Here is a 21,365-nt window from a genome sequence, read left to right as displayed (position 1 = left end):
CTTAGTGTGCGTCACGTCACGCGGCCATTGATTGGCCATAAGGCATGCCTACTGGCCAATCACAGCACTTTTAAGCCGGTTGCACATGTTGTCGTAGACTCTCAGTCGCTTTGTTTTTACACAGTAGAATGTGTGTGTGGGAGCTGTGGTGGGGGAAATGTGGGGACACTGGTTCTCGTTGTAGTTACGCGCGACTTCATATCTATTCTCTTTCTATGATCTGAGGTTAAATCCAATACAATTCCTATTGAAAACAGGCTAAATGCCGAATATGGAACTAGGTATTATTTAAAAATATTTTTTTCCACCTAAATGGTTTTATTCCCACAATTTTATTTGTAAATGTTTTGTCAAATGACTCGTTTATTGCGTATCTAGGAACAGTAGACAACTTGTAATTTGTCAAAGTCGGTCCTGAAGGATCGACAAAATTCATGTTTAGAATATTACAAACTGTAATAAGTTAGCGACTCTACCAAAATGAGAACTAAAACTACCTTAGGGTCCGTCAGTAATTTTCTTCAGGATTTCAACTAGGTTAATTATAAAGGTCTGATTAAAATATCAAAACTTTGCCTTCGCCAAAATAATTCTTTATCAAGCACTTTTCTCTTGATATGCCAACAATCTTATTTTTTACCTTATCTAGGTTAATTATTTCCTAGGGTAAGCCCTAAGGTCTGTCGACCTCGATTTCGCGAGCATTGTTTCTACTCCTTATCGTGTATTATTGTACCGCATACGTAAACGACACTTTACGGTTTTAGCGTCCTACTTTTGAACATGTTTTATTAGTTTCCCGATATTTCCATAATTAATTTCAGGCCAATTTGTAATGTAGTAATAATTTTATAGCTTTAGAGATATTGCGAAAGTAAACGTTGTTTATGATTTGCACATATTTTTTCAATTTAGTTCATCATCACAACACTGATGGTGTCAGACTCAATGAACCGCCACAGGCGTCTGACATGGCTAATACGGATCGACAGGGGCTTGAATAAATTATCAAAATGCTAGTTTATAATTTTTTCTTAAATTACTTGTAGAGCATTAAACAAAAACAATTTTTATACCTACCTACCTACAAGAGACACTACACGCTCTTAATTAGATCAAACTATTAAAGTTTAATGAACATTCACATCGCCCTAAATCGTGTTTAATCGTTTAGAGGTCTAAGACCGTTTGTAGTCCCGTTTAATTCAACCTATCTCCAGGGTAATCCTCGTGGCGGTTGCCAGAACGGCTGTACCTATTCCGGAATCGCCGGGCCTTAGACGCTCTAGATTCGGGGGTCGCCGCCCGGACGTGAACTCGGCACTGTTCGATCGCAGCCGCGCCGCCCTAGTATGTTCTCATCACTCACCCTATTGTTGAGTGACGTTTTGGGTACTGTGACCTAGGCTTGAAAGGGTTGCTAAATGTTCGCGATATTTACGTAGGTATTTATTACAAAAGGGAAGACTAGGCTGAAGGATATTGAACTCCTTTGAGTCTCTAGAATTTTGGAAGGATATAATAATTCGTCAAGTTTACTCAGCATTTATTTTATTATTTTCCTAATGACAAAAATCATTGATCATAGTCTAGGTTTTATTAAAACTACGAGATTTCAGAAGTCTGAAAAAATTTCGTTCACGATGAATATAGGTATCAGACAAAAGTTTAGCTACAGAACTTCCCGAATAGGTACTGCAAAGCTGCGTCCATAAAATCCATCGATTTCTCAAATTCCACTGCCAAGTGAGAATTTTTTCAGGCTCATTATACCCTACCGGCCGCGCGAGTCAGCAGCCCCTTGAGGTCAATGTCCGCAAACGGTATATAGGTCAGCCGAAGGCGCCTCCGCCGTATTATGTCAGCCTGGTAGACGTCGCGAATTTCACCTATCCTTTAGACATGGGTAACCCGTTTAAAAACTTGAATTTCCCTACAGGGATCATCACTCTTTGTACCGCTGCGACGTGGTTCATACATTGTTTATCAAAACCGGTTATTTTGCAATAATGAATAATTCATGAAGTCTCCACGCCACACGGAAGGGGTAAAATTATAACTAGCAATGAATAACTTTTATGCAAAATAGATTCAATAATCTCGATTAGAAAGCTAGAACGTTGGCATTAGGTAACGATTTTATTGTTATTTCTTTACAATTTATCGGTCGTTGAATCCTTTTCTAGTGTCCGGTCGTAACCTTAGCTTCACGGTATTACCCTTAATTCAAATGCTTAGCAGCTGCCACGCATCATGAGGCAGCGAACACTTAACCTCGTTTGTTGGTTAACTGCATTATAGGCCTGCCAAGTTGGGAAGTTGGTGTTTGGTTTTTGCGGGTTCGGCGCGAGAGACGCTTTAGATTGGGCGGATTATAGTGGTGCATAGTGGTCGGCTGCTGCGCTCGGGCAAAAGGGAAAGTGTGTGGAGCTTCCTGCTCACACGCGGAAGCGTTTGATATTATACGTAACTGCATTTCGCGCCAATCGCTTTGGTGCGTTCGCAACGCGGCCCGTGATGAACGCTGCTCTTTGCAGCAATCCGTAGTACGATGAATGGTAAAGGTACCTACTGTATATGTATTTCCTATATGAACCACAAACAGATTTTACGTTACATTTGCAACAAGCAAAATATTAATATAGTAAACCAAAAATTTTTTCATCGTTATCATTATTGAATCAATGGTAATAACTAAAAGAGCTGCTAAAGCTTGGCTTGGCTTACCTTAGCACAATAGGTAGATAACTGGCGTAAAGTTAAATTAATTATTTTTTCATAAACAAAAGCTAGTCAATGACCTGTAATGCTTTTACTTTCATCAATGATGATCCCGTTGGTGACTCTACTACTGTGGGGTCAATAACAGATAGGCGAGTTTACAGCCGTGTTAATAAAACGTCATTTTATTACATTTTACTTTCATCAATGCTGTTCACTTGCATCTAACTGGATGAAATTGTAAGCGATGTTGTTCCAATACTTTTCTATTGTTTTTGCGTTTATTTTATTTTATTAGAAAAACACAGCTTAATGTAACACAGCATAATGTAATACAGATTAATGTACAACACAGATAGCAGAGTAAAAAAAGTGTTTGGCATTAGCCTCAAAGTTTCCTAAAAGTTTAAGAGGTTCATTTTGTTTGAAACATTTACTTTAAAACCATGTTTACTCAAAAGTGCATTATAATGTTTCTTGTAGGTACCCTTCTTGGGGTATCCCAGCGAAACTATGGGTAGGGACAACACTATTTGTCAGATTATTTCATCTTAGATTGATGCTTGACTATTTTTATCAATGAACTGTTGTATCATATTCGACTATAAGAGAGAGTGCTGCTCAATGGTCGTGCAGCACTGTTGATGCTTCATCGTCATCAATTTTACTTTCATCCGTCTTGCATCTGGCACCATTATGACGACAACACTGTCATCTTCAATCATTTTACTTTCATTAAAGCATTATGTAGAGACGACTTTTTGGTCTCAGTTTCCTTGTTTCGTATTTGATTTTTAGTAGACATGGGCTTCATAAACAGTGTACTTTTTGTATTTCCTGCACTTTTTCTTTATTTGGAAACTTTCAAAAGTTTTATTTATAAAATTATCATTTTACACAAGGATCTGCATGCATATAACTGATGTGTAGTTTTGAATATGTTTCGTTTGAATCGTTTTCAGTTTTATTCTCTTAACAGCTTAACAATAAATTGTTGGTGGGACTTTCCCAGACAGGCGTAGAAATAAAACAACTTTTTATCACATGAAATTATACAGGGTGGCCCAGAAAGAAATTCACTTTTGAAAATTCAAGGAAAAAAATTCTGTGTAATTTTGTACAACTTTATTCATTACAATTCAAAGAAAATTAAACGAAATTTATTTTTAAATTTACCTTTATTAAATTACATCGTCCAGGAGATTTCCTTGACGCTTACAACATTCGATCAACATACATCAAAATCTTGAAATGCGTTCGTTAGAATTACCTCGGAACCTATTTTCCATTTTTTGCCGAATGTTCAGCTTCAGTTGCTCTCAAAAATTAATCATCCTTTCGATGCAACAAACCAATTAAGCAGGGGTGAAATCTCGTTGCCACTAAGAAGCCCTAATCTCATTCCAGCAGACTTCTTTTTGTGAGGTTACATTATGAGCAGAGTATACTCTAAAAATCCAAAAACTCTGCAGCATTCATCCATCCTGAATCCATTTCAAGGTAACTCTTACGAAAGTTTTCCAAAATTTTTATGTATGTTGACTGAATGTTGTAAACGTCAAGGGAATCACATGTACGATGAAATTTAAAAAAGGAAGTAAATTAAAAAATAAATTGCATGAAATTTCCTTTAAATTACAATGGTTAAAGTTTTACAAAAATTTACAGTTTTCGTTTCCTTACATTTTCAAAAGTGAACTTTCTTCTGGGCCACCTTGTACAATGGCACACGTGACAATGTCTCAATTTCTAGCCATGCGTGGTTACGTTCTTCTAACAAACAAACAATATCAATGTTTGTATCAAATGTTGAATGAGTACCAACCTATTAAACTGGAAAATACCAGTTGGATTATCTTGAGATCCACATCAAAAGAGCATAAAAACTACAAATTATTAGTATTTTGGAGTTCTACACTAATGACAACAGGCTGTCTATTATCATACAGCTATATTATTGAATAGTAACTACAATGATGATTTTTGATACTAAATCAGAATATTGCAAATTGCCGCTTCCTATCTCACCGCAACTGATATGACCACGATAGCCTGTGTCCATGCGGTTAGTGTACAAAATTTGTGCGTATATTAATTAAATGTAAGCACCTTAGTACTCAAAATAAATGGGTACCACACCACATTTATTATCATAGCTTTATTAGGTTAAACAGTAGACACGCAATTGTAAAAGTATCACTCACTTCAGCATCTTTTTTCATGATTTATCGTAGAAGCTCTTCGTTTGCATAATACTCTTTTAACGGTCTATTTTTACAGTATAAAAGATTGGTTATCATTTTATCTAGCGCAAGTATTCATAGACAGAAACATGGTTTCTCCCGCCATAGCGATGTTGCTAGACAAACAGCGGTTGTATTGGCTCAACAAAGCACTAACAACGTGAGCGCGCGCCTTCCGCGTTTGCCTTGCACTTTCTCCACTGCACTTTGAATGCTCGCTGCACCTAGCGATGTGATTCACCCAACTCGATGCCTAATAGTTATTTATTTCGCGAATTTGACGGTCAATTTGAATTTTCACACTCATATGTATCCTAAAAATGCTTGATTTATTAATTTAAATGAACTAAGTTCGACAAAAATTGCATGCAAAGATGTAACACCACCTTTAAGTAAGAATTTCACAATTGTAATACAAAGTTTGAGGTAAACAAATTTTAAAAGGGCACTTCCTAGCTGAAGTATGCAGTTTGGCTGTGCGTTATACAGTATGCAAATCTATCGATGAATAGTGCGGATCTGAGTAACATCACTAGCTACAGCGTTATGTTGCAAGAGGAAATCGCTACGTAACGTTTTCACTTGATCTTGAAGACTACTTTAGTAGGCTTAATAAAACGCATAATAACTACGTTGATTTATCAGTCACATAGGTAAGTAGATACTTTTATTGCGAATATACGAAATATATTAATTTTTGCATACTTCATTGCTTTTCATTGATTGTCTTAAATCAGTCAGTAAGATAATAATATAGTGACCAATATCACTTCTTTTCAATGGTTTAATAACAAAACATTTTACAATATTAAACATATTAACATTTTCACAAGGTACAATTAACCAAGTCAGTCAAAACGCAATGCTACAATAGAAAAAATGGAGCTTCTTTAAAACAAAATTGGTTGACTCTACCTTAAATATAAATTGACGATTACAAAAGCAATAAAGCGCTAAAAAAAAAACCATCCTTGTTCAAGCTCGCTCATTTACGATTCCTGAACGGTTCTTGATCGCGCTCATTTACTCCATCGCCGGGATCAAGGTCTTCCGGTAAACACCGATCGGCGCCTGCAGCTCGTTACTTCGAAATGCATTGCGTGTCGCAGCCCCGGCTTATGCACTTTTGCCGCACTCGCCTTACATTCGAAGTGCCGCGTAATGGGTGAATGATAAATCGCTTAAAGATAAACGAGGGAAAACCACGAGGAGAATCTTAAGGCTCTATTTTGGTTTGTTTCTCTACTGGGTTGCGTATTTCGTAAAAGTTCATATGGATAAGATGAATTCAATTCTGAATGGAGCACGCTATTCTATCCCGGAAATATACCTAGTTACTTACTAACAGTCCCCTAACTAAAGAATGTAATATTCTGTCAGAATTGTACACATATCAGAAGAAATATAGCTTCTATATTGATTTCTCTACTTTGAAAAGATAACAGGGATACAGAAAGGAATTCAGAAAATGTATACCAAATAATTCATATGACTCTACATACGATCTTCCATTAGCGGGGTATTAACGCCAGTCAACCTTTATCTTCCCTATTTCGTACTACGAAACGAATACGATATACTCGTAACGTTACTGAACTGCCCGCAGCATCCATGCATATTCCACCCCGGAAGAAATACCATTGACCCTGAATGGGCATGATGATTGTTGCGTAGGTGCGATGACACGGCAGACGCGCGCGAGACGGTGACGTCACGGGTGCGCCGGCCGGGAGGTCATCGCCATACGCGACCAGGTGCGTTCACACTTTGGGTCGCCAGGGGCACGGGGAAAGCCGGATTTAACTGGGCTTCCTACCCCTTTTCAGGTCAGGGAGAATTGCCAGGGTAAATTCGGACGAGTTTTCCATGGAAAGACCCCCAATATAGTCACTTCGTAAATTATTCTATGCTCATTGCTTGTTATTTGCAGGTTATAGTTTATGCACTGGCGGGGCATGCTCTTGACCTCATTCTGGCTGAAGATTGTACATTTTGTTTAGCATTGACTACTAAACAAGTACAAATACTTACTACTTATTTAGTTTGGGAAAACGAACGTTCTCAAATAACATTTATCGAGCGTTATGAAATATTCTATTTACTCGTACCTAGATTTTTCACAATAGGAATCCTTTTAGAACGATTCTGTAGATACAAATCTTAGTATCATCTTGTCCTTGAAATATTTGCATCGGAGTTTAAGTCTCTACTATTTAAACAGGCCCTGGTCATAAACCTCCTGTTGTTTGTTTATCTACTTTTTCGATTTCCACACCTGATAACCGTACTTCCACTTCTAGTTTGCATTATTTCCCATATCCTGTAACTTCATTGGCGTTTCCTGAAGGGTGGGTGAGGGATCGCGCCGCTAACGAACGCGAAACGATCTAGGCGATTTCTAGGAACTCTAGGAGCGCTGGACGTTTTGTTTTGAGTATTGACACCCGGCTGTTAACAGCGAAACCGGAGGAGTAAAATCTCATGCTAATTTTACCATAGATTTGCCAGACTGTCATTTGTTTTAGTTTCATTTATCAAGACGTCCCATTTTTGAATTGGTACTGTGAGAGGCAGGGAATTTATTGATTGAGCCTGAATTGGGACCGGGCAACCTAGATTTCTAAATTTCTTTTATAAGAACTTTTATCGGCTTATAAAAGCTGTCAACGGAAGATGATTGATCTGAAACGTATTCCGCAAATTCATGAGGAAAAAATTCATGAAAAAATGCAAAAAAAAAAAACTTTACCAAAAAGTAATGTGGAGATTAAATAAATAAATCTTTGGACTTCTGCCTAAAATATCTCTGACTGACGCATAATGAAGTACCAACGTCGATCAAAACGGTAATTGATTTGAATAATAGTATGGAAAACAGTGCGGCAGGCCGCGATGTCCGCTAGAGCGGGACCGCGATACGTCTGTCAGCTCCGCGCAGCTGTGCTAAGGACGGTCGTTGCCCCCGCGGGCGTCCGCGAGTGAACTCCGAATAATTGTGTGTACTTATTTGTTGTGTGTAGCGTGAACGTGTACCTCCATGCTCGCCGCGAGCGTGTGCGAGTAATCTGTGCTTCGGTAACGATCAGTGCTCCATTGATGCAGTTTCTCCGGACGCAGATTTTTGCTAAGCTCAGGTACTTAGATTAATACAATAGTAGATCGTGTTTTGTTTATTGTTAATGTCGTTTTTATACATGTTGCGATGCGACGCATTGGAAGATTTGTTAACAATAGCAAATGATACCAGCTGCAAGCGAATTGTATCGCGTTTTTTACATCTAAGCTAATAAAAGACTATTAACATGCTCGTACTTGTAATTCATTGAGATGTGCGTTTGTTGTTGCTAGCAGCTTTTGGGGTTCATTATTATCAAATTTAAGCACGTGCGGGCGTGAATGGATGAATGATCATTCCGCCCATATTTAGTGGCATCTCTAGATTGGAAGGGATGTCAAAATTTTAATCCATATACATATTAATGCTCTATGAGCCTAGTTAAAGACCTTAAGGTGAATTACCTCACCTTAAAATAAAATCAGCCAAATACTCTACATCGGCCCCTCTACCAATCTGCACTGAGCCTGCGTGGTAGAGTTTAGCTCAAACTACCCTACAGTTGAGGTATAACATAACTTACTTAACTTTTACTAATATATCCTCTATGATTAATTTACGATATTGTAGAGTTAGTTTATGGTGCACAGATGCAATATTTTATTGATAGATGTTATCGCACATGTTTTGCGAGTTATTTGCTGTAAGCATACGCTTCCCCTCGCAAATACGTAGTTTTATCTATAGTTAAACGTGTATGACATCTGCTTATATTAACAGCTAGTATAGTCTACTAACCGATCCGGTGCATCTCCCCATACAATCATTTTCAGAGAACAATGAGCCTTCTTTTAATGTTTGTAGGTACTTGTAAAGTATGGATTCCTTTGTACATTACATAGTTGCATATCGTAATGACGGTATCACAGCCAGTGTCATAGATAGATTGTCACAGTCATAGCTGAAGGTCGATGCCCGGACTTTGTTTAAATATATTATACACATAAGGTTAGCGCCTCCGTTCTGAGAGCGTCAAACAACGATTAAAAACATTTTTTTTAAAAAAACCTTCCCAGAAACATATTTTATCAATGATGTCATGTTATTTCTATAAATGATCGAGGCGAAGGTAGTCGAAAGACGTGACTAACGCGTGACGGACCTCATTAAGGTAAGGCCGTTCATTTAGCTTTATTAAACCTTATTTAGTCAATGTAATAATCAATTCAAAAGGAACATATTATTTCGTACAGTAGCGTGGTCATACCTGAAATCATGTGGTACGCGTACCTATTAAGAAATATTAGTAAGGTGTGGTTTTAAGTTGCAATATTGGCGTACGCAGACACAATAGGAAATCAATATCGCCTCCGAGCGGTAGCACCGCGGTCATAAAGTAGTTCTGTGTACCACGGTACCACTAACTTTATGAATATAGAGCCAGAGAAGTACCCATCAATGCTGCAAATGCCAGCAAACTTTAAGCCGCGTTTTCTGAACTCAATTGTCTGACAAACTAACAAAACATTGTGGTTCAACAAAACCATATTCGCATTCATGTATGTTAAATTACACAGAAAGATAATATTTTTATTAAATTAAAATTGCACAATACAAATAAAATGTAAGGTTAGAAGGCTAATTGATGAATACAGGCATTTATTTACCTACTCGTACATTATTATACTTATACATTCTGCTATAATTTTCCTTATAAGAGCATTGTACAGTCGACAGCACATCAAGCTATACATTTTCGTTGCAAAGTCGCCCGTATCGCAACTACGTAAGATGCCACAGTGTTTACGTTGACGTGCTGTTGACCGTACAAAAATGTACAGTCATCACAACTGTATTAGAAAAGCCGTATCATATAAAAGTTCTTCATTAATAACTTTATTTAAATGCCACTAGTTTCCCATATTATGTATCATCAAAGCGCACATAATCATCTCACTTCGACGAACTGTGACGAAGTGACTATACTAAACACAGCAACCGTTACATGAGTTTGTCCCTCATGACTATTGTAACTCCAAACCTCCGTAACATGAAGCATCACATTTCGCGCTGAAGGATGTTACACAAGATGTTCGTTATTTTCCCATTAGCGTGTAAACACTGATTGGTGGTTTATCAGTCGGTACCGTGGAGTCATTGTCACGTCCCGATGTGTACAGCGACCATTGTCGTGTTTACCAGTCTTATCAATAACAAGTGTGAGCCGGTGCTGTAGTGCGAGCGAGGATACGCGGAAATATTAAGCGATATTCGTTCGTTCGTTCGTTTTAGCCAAATGACGTCCACTACTGGACAAAGGCCGATATTAAGAGATATTACCTACGTTGATTTTATTTTAAATGCGTAGTATTCGTAGTAAAGCCTACGAGTACTAAAAATAAATACATAGTAAGCTTTACTTCCCCCTATAATAAGCAGTGTTTTATACACAAAGCCTTTTTCCCATCTTTAACAATGCATTATCAGCAAACTTTAATTTACAAATAGTTATGACAGCTACTTCCATAACTCTACATTAACTTGTCATAGTAAAGATCTTCTTCTTCACAAACCATTTTATATACTAGGTATGTATTAGAATTTTGAGTTGACGTAGGTTTTATTTTGCAAAAAAAAAGTATCATTGATGGGCTGTCAACTGTACAAAGTTACAAACTAACCGAACTTTTGTTTTTTAATCGCGTCATCATATCTTTAGGTGTCGCGCCGCCCTACGCCGGCGGGTTCAAGTTCGGCCGAGCGACAATGAACTTGGCCGATGACTCACGCATGCCAGCCATCAATGTTACGAAACCATAAACACTGCATCTGCGACTGCAACCGTATGCAATCGAGCATCGGGACATTCGACACGGGCATTGTCCACTCGACTTATCGCTCGATTTTTATCGGGCAGATATTTACGATGTTATGTCTGTTTATGCTAATTATAAAGACGATAACTATCTATAGAGCGCTGTCACATCACTATTATTATAATAGTTTTATAAGTTAAAATTGGCGTAGACTCATTTGTGTCAAGGAATTTATAGTCGTGACAATCGTTTTACGTATTACATTACTCATACCTACGTCATTGCTAAATGATAAAACTACTGTGCACGAATTTTGTCGAAATTATTCAGTGCACCTACCATGAGTTTACGTTAGGTGTGCTCGCTAGCGAGTACGTCAAAAATCTCTATGAAGATTTTGTTTCTTGAAAGTAGCGGCTAGGGGCGCTGCACAATATGTCATACAATTAATGTCATTTTTTTACGTAGTCGCTAGCGAGCACACCTAACGTAAACTCATGGTAAGCACACAGTTTGATAAATATTTTTTAAACAATCGACATTATAATCGAACATTTTATTTTATTTACAGGTCTTAAAGTGTACCTATGTTACAAAGATAGTTATAATAGGAAATAGATATTTGAGAGCTCTGACACTAATATTAAACGCTGCCCATGACTCACGAAAGGCAAATGCAGTTTTAACCGTAGCAGCATTCGTGTTTATAAAACAAGAATCGGACCACCTAGCCGGCCCTGACATTGGACACCAAGTGACATCATTGCCGTGGTCCCATTCCGAGCCCCAGTAAAGGGTACCGCCTCTGAATAACTGACATTACCGGTGTTACTGCCACTGAATACTACGAGCACAATTTGCTTCAATATAAATTATTCTTACCACAACGCACACTCTAGACTCTATCATTTTTCTGATAAAGTTCCAGCTAGCTATTCTGATAATGTTCCAGCTAGCTACTCGTATCTGACGCAAACTCTGACTGGTTACCGTTGACTTTTCCTGACAGGTATCTCTATCTGAGAACTTAATGCAATAATTTATCCGATAGATTAGTTCCTAACAGGGTATCTAAAGCTTTATAAAGCACCCGTCAAACTGACCCTTAAATGATTTAAGTTTTTTGTACAGTTGACCTTAAAATTGTTCATTGCCATAGTACAATTTTGTCAAGGTCAAGGTCTAACGGTACCGCATTTGATTGCTACGAATTCAGTTGTTCTCAAAATAAATGCTACGGCTTCGTGACAGTGCATACCTCAGATTTATACTTATTAGTTTTAAAACAACATGACATTGAGTACCTAGAATCTTTACCGAGTTCCAATTTCGTCAAGGTTCACACATAACTAAGTCCACACAAACCTTTTAAATACTGCAGTTCCTATTGCCATCTTTATGCCATGGCGCACACTTTAGACTAATTAAAAAATTAGTTTAATAAAAGTAAATTTCACAATATTTAAGAACAATCACTTAAATCGTTATCAAGGCCGCGGCTGTTCAACTGTAGAAGAGTTGCTTTTACTGAAAGTTAGTAAGCTGCGTTTAATTAACAATTTTATTGGATACAAACAAATACAATAAGTAAAGAGGCTTTTTGATGTCAATTTTTTTGTTAGGGATTAAAAGTTGTATGAATTTAAGATAGCCTAGTACCGGTGTTAAAAAACATTGAAACTTTAACTGTAGTCTCATTCTGTCTCATGATTTTGGTTACTAATTGAATCTTACCTAATCTTGTTTAATATTGCGTAATAAATTTATTCAAAATCCAAATCTATATTAGGACTGCATTTACCGTACAGAACATGTGACCTTCCAAGTAATGTTTGTTTTAGATACGTTTCGGGCAACGGCACTAGTTTGTTCACAATTAACAAAACGTTGATAGCGACACAATAGATGTTTTACAAATAAAATTATCAAAACATACTCGCTATTTACACACTTGGCTGGGAATCTTTTCGTGCAGTTAATTGTTTATATCGTCGTCCAAATGTAAGTGCTTGTAAATTACTTTAAATGTATTACAGGTAATTGGAATTTCCGGAAGTTAATGCAGTCGTAAAAGATAAACGTTTTTAAGTATGCTAACACATTCCACTTTCCAAACGATGGGCCCAATTTTGTGCAAATTCTTTAAATATCTGTTTAGGAATTATTTAAAACGCATATAAAAGGATACAGTCAATTGATAATATGTAGTTAATTAAACTCTGAACCCCTGTAACTCTGTGTATTTCTTTCTTATTAATACTGCAATAATTGTTTATTATTAATAAGAAAATATATTGAAAATTTGACGTGTAATGAACATTATGAATAAATTTCTTATTCTTATTCTTATTCTCAAAGTTGGTACCTGTTTAATTAAAATAATTGCAGAGAAAAATAAAACCGTGTGCCCAAATCTCACATTCCTAACATACTGCACGGGTCAGTAATCCGCTTGCAATCATAATGATCGAATTCGTATTTGGTTCTCGTCTACAGTGTGCACTGTGCGCTTTATAGAACTTTTAAACCCATTGTCAGTGACATAAGTTATGCATTCGAATGCAGTCGGGTCGTGTCGTCGGGCCGTTACGGCGAGACGTCGAGATTATCTTCAAAGTAAATCGACAGAACGCTAAAAATATTCAATACCACTATGTCATATGCCAAGGTTACGCTAACCTTTTGTTTTTGAAGTACATGCAATAATAATTGTGGTGAAGGATGTTGCGGTTTTCTGAAACTGTTTTACATTTTCACGATATAAACCAACTACAAGTACAGACATCAATGTATTTTGTAATGCTGAAATATGTTTTATGTTCAGTTTATGATTCTTATTCATAAAGAAAATTTAGGAGAAATAAATCTAGCGTTCAATCAATCCCGTCATAAAATTGGAAACGATCAAAGTTTTATTAGCGATTCTGAAAGCGTTATTAAATCAACTGTAAAACATTTTGGATCAAAATTAAATGAAGAAAGAGGATAAAGTTTCGATGAATAATGTTAAGTACAGCTAATCATACCCAATAAGCCGATTTAGTGCCTTTACATGTTAAACTTCAATCCCCTTCCCTTATAATCATGCGATAGATAACGAAAAAGGAAGGCTAGGCAGCTCTGAGAAAAGGACGCCTGAAAAAAGGCGATCGCGGGCGAAGATTACCGACGGCTCCCGAAGGAATGACAAGGAGCTTTCCTTGGAACGCGGAAAACGTCGCGCACATGTTGAAAATACGAGTGGGCATTGACCCCGAGCGTCTACACAGCTGTTGGCAAATCTAGTGCGCCCGCCTGCATTTTGCGATGCGCTTTTGGTCAAAGCCTAAATAAAATGCCCTTGTTTAGGTAGAGGTTTGGTAGCTCTACCAAAATCGTAATTTTGATTAAAGTTCTTACATTTTATTGATACACATACCAACCTATTTCGTATACACACACGTTTTTAATCTCTATTGACATTACTTAACGACGTTATTCATTGCACATTATAGTATACGAGTATTTTGAATTTCTATAGCACACTGGTGAATCGCTGATTCACAGACATAATACTCACCATTTAGTTAAGTTGTAACCCTAAAAATCTTTTCAACTCTCGCTCGATCACACACAATACGTCTAACTGCTAGCATAAACATTTTATTTTATTGTTCCAATAGGGGAAGTTTAGTAAGATATAATACATGAACAGGCAATTTGCCCGACGAGGAAGAGATTCGATGTCGGATATAATCGGATAACCATCTCTGGACGTCTGCAACAGGAGTTTGAAGTAGACCCCACTGTGGGATTTGAGAGTGCTGTTCAAGTATAAAGTGCATTTGGTGTTATCTCCAAGATGCATTTAATAATTATTCTTTTATATTATTTGTTATAGACAATACTTAGGATAGAAATTATAGAGCACGATTTTTCTTTCATAATACAAGGTAAAGTGCAAATCCTTCTAAGTAAAAAATTACCTATAATTAGTTGTTTTATCATTCTAATGAATGTATTATCTATATTCTAGTTAAATATATAACATGTAAGATTGTACAGTCTTTTCCTATTATAATCTGTACGTAACCTAAAATGCCAAACTAAAACTGTTACCCGGAAAATCCGTTTGTTGTAAAAGGCACCATAACTCTCTCTAAAACGTCTCCAGGAAGAGATTTATCGGTAATTTTAAAGGCAATTAAAGTTAACTCAGTTTTAAAAGACGCGACGGATGCGTGAGGTTCTGACAAATGTATTTATACGATGCGCAAAAAGTGTTCTTTTAAATTCCCGGTGAAAAAGAACTTGCGGTTAAAAGATTAATATGGATGCGCAAATCTTATAAAGTGCACCACACTTGCCATTCTAATGAAAACTGTTTTTAACGTGGCAAAAAAAAGACTCGTGGTGTCACTCCATTTTCTTTACGATTATCTGTAGCTTGTATTTATTTCTACTTAAATTCTGCTTTAGAATCTTTCAGTTCAAATATGAATTACTTAATGTCAGTCGTTAAGAATCAAAATAAAAGCTCTCAGTATCAAATGTTTATTGTTTTAATTTACTTTCAAATCCTTTTAATCGAGTCGGCGAAAGACCATATCCACTGTTTTTTGCGGTTATCCTCAGTACTTCAGTATCGTCAAAATAAAACCGCATTAAAAGGATAAGGCGCCCTCCCAAACGCTCACTTAGTCACTTCGTTAATTTAGAACGGAATTGGGAACGGCAGTTTTGGAGATCCACCGCGTAATTAGAAATACAATAATAATAAGCTAAGATTTGATTAGACTTTTGAATTGAATTTATTAGGAGTCACGACTAAGGAGTAATAATGAGGACTTTGCTTTATTAGCTATACTGTTTAATATCAGAAATTCCTAGGCATTCAAGAGTTACTACAAACTACCTAACATAATACTTCCCTGTGAGGCGCGACGATCCTTATTAACCAGCATAACAATATGATAATTGTGTTTCATAATATAAATAAGTGGACTACTTTTGGCCTGCGAAAAATTATAATTTTTCCACCAAAATCAATCATATTTTTTCCAATCACCCAATTAAGAAGAATTTATTTATACTCATGCTCATCACTTTTAAAATTTGCCCCCAGCTGGATTCGAACCTGCTACCGCTGCTGCCGTTGTAGTCCGGTCCGTGAGCACCAGGTCAGACCGCGGCCTATGTCTACTTCCTGCAAGGTTAAGATATAAAATTTTAAAAGGATTATAAATTAATATAGCCAAAGATAGAGTACTAATTATTGGATTCGGTGTTTCGTCAAACGTTTCTTTTCCTAAAATGTAAATGTAAACTGTAAAAAATTAAAATTCGGAAGTACAGAACCTTTTATTTACATACTGAGATCATCTTTTTTCTGATTCTGCATACCGGGGCACATGCTTTGACGCCTAATTTGCTTGGAGTTCGCAATGATTTGTGTCGACGTGATTGCATTACTGTCACAATGCCCACACGCACGCTTGTGCATTCACTCTCATTCATGCATCGGACTGTTTTATACTTATTGGCCTTAATTGAATCAAGTATCAGAAAGCCAACACTGTGAGAAAGGAAATGAAAGCATTTCTGGGGCTCAAGATTAAGACAATAGATGAAACGGCCTAAACGTGCGAGTGATGGTTTCAATGTCAATGTCAAACGTTGAGCTAATCCGGAAGAGCTTAATTCTAGCAGACACAAAGCCTAAAAGCTATTTCGTTCAGCCATTAGAAAAGGAAAGTTTTCTGAAATAAGAGGATGTATTAAATAGGACATGAAAAACCACTTTTAGCACCTGCTAATTTGTTTAAAATTAATTCCTGAAATCTATTTGTTCATAAAAGTACTGTTGTATAATATTATCTAAAGAAGATGTCAACAAAATGCAGCAATCAGAATATTATAGCTTTGCGATAAGGACATTGTTTAGGAAGTATTTCGACAGCGCACCGGAAAGAGGAAGCGCCCGAGGGTCAGTGAACCCGCCGACGAGTCAATGTCAGCGGCGGCGAGGCGTGGGCCCAAGATTCGGTAAGAACAGGGGTGCGTTCGCGTTACGGGGTAGCAGGGTGCAACTGTCGCAGGGTAACGACCGGGCTGGGGTCGACGGCCGGCGCCACGCGGCCGCGCGACCGAGTCATCCGATTGATTGGAAAGAGACGGCAATACTCGTACCCTCGCGATTTAACTACCCCCGCGCCTATTAAGGGAAATAACGCTTTGTTCCGCAATTGATAAGGTGTGATTCGGTTTAGCTGTCTAACGGCGGTTGAGATTTTGAGCTGACGCGGTGAGGTCGGGCACGCACACAGGTGTAGATAAGGGAAGTAGTTTTGCTCAAAATATTGATTTTTCCGCGGCCGCGTGGGTGCGCGCGTGTGCGTCGCGATCGTGCGTTCGCGAGTGTGCGTACGTCTATTTTGAGTTGAGCACGTGGTTCGTAGTTGTTGCTTGTTGACATGCGTTTTTATTTTTATGGCGGCTTCGCGGCTCGATCAGTTAATTACGTCACAACATTGTTTGCTATTGGTTTATTTGTTATTCAAATACTTATAACGGTTTTTTTATAGATTTTTTCACAGATTACTTGTGATGCAGCATAACGAGTATTTGTCTCTACAATTTTGTTATGATGAGCCCTATGTTCATAGTTATGTGCCTATCTAGATTGAATATTTTGGATAAGGATTTACGATAATACCGTTACCGTTAAACATAAGTCAGCAAGTCTCATTCTAAAATGTACCTCCAAAAATGCTTGGAGGTTCAAAGATCGTAAAATCATTACAGATACGTAATTAAGCTCGACGATAGCTCTACAAAATACCCAGCTAACTCTAAACATAAAATATCTTCGTATCAGCCGTTCACTGGACAAAAGACGATTGCAAAACATAGCATTACGTATACAGACTACCTATACGAAGGAAACTTCTTTTCATCCTGCAATATTATACACATACCAATTCGTATGTGTACAGGGCCGGTTCAGCTCACGCACACAGGCACCCGACGTTACCCTTGATTTTGCCAGCTCAAGGTCTCTACCCTCGATGATGAGGCGCTCGCGCCCTTGTGGAATTGTATAAGTCTGTCCCTCTCTAAACATCGGCCAATGCCGAAATTCGCCGACCAGAAGCCGGGTTCGACGACCGCCGCCAACATACGTATTGGTAAATAAACATTGGTATAAATACCTAGCTGTTACATAATGAAAATCTATGCGGTGTTTTCAGTCGACGCTGCGCAGAGGCGATCTATCAATTATATTGAATTTCAAGCCTGTACTCGTAGGTAAAATAAGTTAGTTTAGATTCGGTTTTCAGTACCTCTAGTAGGAAAAACTTTCGAGTTCGTTTCGTTGCGTATTCAAAGTGTCATCGAAAAATTTTGTATGAAAAATTAAACAGCGCCCCCTATATTATAGCCGCCCTAGGGGGCGCTGTTTAATTTTTCATACAAAATTTTTCGATGACACTTTGAATACGCAACGAAACGAACTCGAAAGTTTTTCCTACTAGAGGTACAGGTGACTCTGTCATAAAAATAAATAGACATTGACATGTTTTATTGATTTTAAATACCATATTTGAGAATAGTTTACAAAAATTAAACGATCAAATGGAAAGCAGGATGAATTATCTCAAACGTTGTCTTGGCAACTAACGAAACAAGTAACAAGACCCTACTAAGGGTTGAGATTTTTCTCAATAAACGCGGTCTTCGAAACTGGATCCAACTAGAAACAAAGAAATAAGAGGGGTCCGTTGTCGCTGAAAAGATTAACCGGCTACTTATCTTCCTTTGTCTCGATGTACTCTACCGACCTTCATCGGACTCGGAGGATGTAAGAAAAAAGCTCTCAAAGACTTGTAGCTTTTGTCTTTTGATATCGAAGCGCTTTTGGGAGAGATCGAATTTTGATTCATTCAAATTTTATTATAATTATGCTGAAGTGCCCATATTATGTGTAAACTCTACATTGGATTGGATAAGTGTGGTAATTTGAACTAATAAAATTAAATAAAGGCCAAAGCCGGTTTAAGGATCTTTAATCGTAAAATAATTATTATTGTACTCTTTTTTATAAGATTTTCCTGTGAATTTGGGCAGTACATTATCTGTGGAATCAGCTAGGTTCCATTATAGTACAATCCTAAAAATCTATAAAACGATTTCCCTAATACGGTGTCAAACTCTCTCTACTTTTCAGCTTGCTTTGAAAAATATGCGTAAAAACACACGTAGCATGTGAGGATTAAGAGCTCTGTAGATTAAGAGTCAATTAAGAAAATTAACAGCGGAATTGAAGTTCTCACTCCATTAATTTCACTAGGAATGTCGTGTGTTTTTACTTCGCGTAATGACCATCATTTTCCTGGACCATACATCATCTTGATTGAATTGTTTTATTATTCAAGCAGCGTTTCAGTGGATAAAAAAGTAGCAGCAGCCGTCATACGTGTCTTAAATATATTCTAAAGTCTTTATGAAATAAGCAGGTAGACCTAGATTTGCGCTTGATGCATACGAAATTGATAAATTGACATTTTAAGAAACGGATACGGAGACAGGAGAAAATACTTGTATACTTTCTAGATTGAATTGATAACACAGTTAAACTACGTAAAACATACATTTTCGGAGTTCTCGTTACTTTAAAAAAGTTATCTAATATAGTTATTATTTTCAACCATAGATATTTAAAAACATCCACGCCGTCTTGTAATGGCGTCTTCTATTTATCATTATAGTTTTTCTAGTTTTATTGAATAAGCTTATGAACTTGTAGTGTTATCGGGCCTAAATAGCTTGTAACGACGTAAATCGACAATTCTTTTAAAATACCTGAACGTATCCATGATTTTTTTTTCTTTATGGCTAATAGTTGAGATAATTCACGAAATCGGTACTGAAAAGCTACGGACAAATAAAGTTTGATTTATAAATCAAACCATAAATTCGCAATAAGACTCAACCGCAGCAGAGCAAATAAAAAAATATTTTGAATAGGTTTTCACAAAATAATAAAGGCTGCCGCTGAAACAAAGCTATGAATAAGAAATGAGCGCTCAATTTATATCCGGGCGTCCCATTGCAATCGACATCGCAGATAATAACCGGTGACAAATCTGCTATCAACAACAAAAACTCATTATCGTGCAAAACAAACTGCACCACCACGAGCGGAACGTTTGATTACGTGGTAGTCATTGCCTGTGCAGGGTGGGCCCGACCTACCCCTACCCCAGGACCTACGCCAACGCTGCACCGATGCACCCCTCCCATATAGACCCATCTAGATACCTAGATAGACGTCTGGGTCCCGACGCACACAGCGCCCCTAACCACCCTCCCGCCATGCCTGTGTGTGTGACATTGCATCCATCCTCTACGTACTTGCTATGATTGTTTGTTGTGTATACCGTCGGGATGCACCAATTTGTTTGCTAATGAGGGGTTGAAGACACTTTTATTTTGTTCGTGACCGTTTTATTTTCGCTGGTAATGTATGAGGGAGTAAGTCAATAATATTAATACGATAACGAACTGTCTGAACAGGTTTATTGTGATAGTATTTAAATTAGGCAGTCTTGTTATAGGGGATTTCATTTAAATGTCTATGCGTTTTATGACCATTGAATCGGAATAATTTTATATTAAATGTTTATAATTCATGATTTTTACACATAGGTAGGTACTTTTTGGTCAAATTAAGATGCGTCGCGACGTATGAATACAATAATATTATGTAGGTATATTGTGATAAGGTAATGTGAGCTGCGTTTGTCTAAAACATAGTTCAAAGCCAAACCTCACTTTCAAATACCTTCGAATTTGCCAAAATCCAATAACTCGACGGGGTTCGCCAAAATGCGCTTCACCCACCTCCAACTTTTATATTCTAAGGCGCTGTCCGAAAAGAATCCGACATTGTTGAACTCTACCTTGACTCTCCACAGGTTTTGTTAAATAATTTTGACAAATTACTAAACTTTTCCTTTTCTGCTATATAGATAACATAGCGATTGTACTCTATAATTATAAAATCTTTGAATAAATCAGTTTATTTCACCACGGAGCTATTTAACTTCTTCTAATCTTAATACATCATCAGATCAATTAAATTAAATAATAATGAACACATTACCGTAGGAGTGGCTTAACAAATTACATATTATCAATAAATAATATACCTACTTTCAGTTCTAATTATTTTCCACTTCCGATATTTAAACAAGTAATATACAAATCAAACTCGAGTACGCCTTAAAATTTTAATTTTACACGTGTATTGTATGTATTAAATTAATCTGTTCCACGGTTCATGGACTTTGAAACTAATTATCTTAACAGAACAATGGATTGCGGAAAAAGGAAACAAAATATTTACGGCAATAGATTACTGAGCTGAGTCGGATAGTATCCGGACAGTCCGTACCTATCTAGTAAGTATGTGCATAAGTGTGAACCTACCTCAACGGAGGCGAGTGCATCCGCACCCAGACCTAGGTTTTGTTAGTGTGCACGTGTATG

General features: G+C 37.2%; 1 protein-coding gene across 3 annotated transcripts in view; it reads left to right on the top strand.

Annotated features, from left to right (window-relative positions):
• The window catches only part of LOC135080537 (hormone receptor 4), a 112,865-nt gene that overhangs the window by 4,307 nt on the left and 87,193 nt on the right, over nt 1–21,365 (top strand). Inside the window, exons 1-2 of one of the 3 annotated variants that reach the window (XM_063975238.1) lie at nt 8,030–8,098; nt 15,940–16,027. The exons of 1 other annotated variant lie outside the window; for it this stretch is intronic. The gene's annotated coding sequence lies outside the window, so the exon portion shown is untranslated. Of the gene's footprint in view, nt 1–8,029; nt 8,099–15,939; nt 16,028–21,365 lie in introns of those variants that run through there. One more of the 3 variants, XM_063975224.1, reaches the window with a different exon arrangement.

Source organism: Ostrinia nubilalis, chromosome 2 (assembly GCF_963855985.1).
Source record: "Ostrinia nubilalis chromosome 2, ilOstNubi1.1, whole genome shotgun sequence".
NCBI classification, from domain to species: Eukaryota; Metazoa; Arthropoda; class Insecta; order Lepidoptera; family Crambidae; genus Ostrinia; species Ostrinia nubilalis.
The sequence above is the reverse complement of the archived record's forward strand: the minus strand, read 5'-3'. Positions and strand labels throughout refer to the sequence as shown.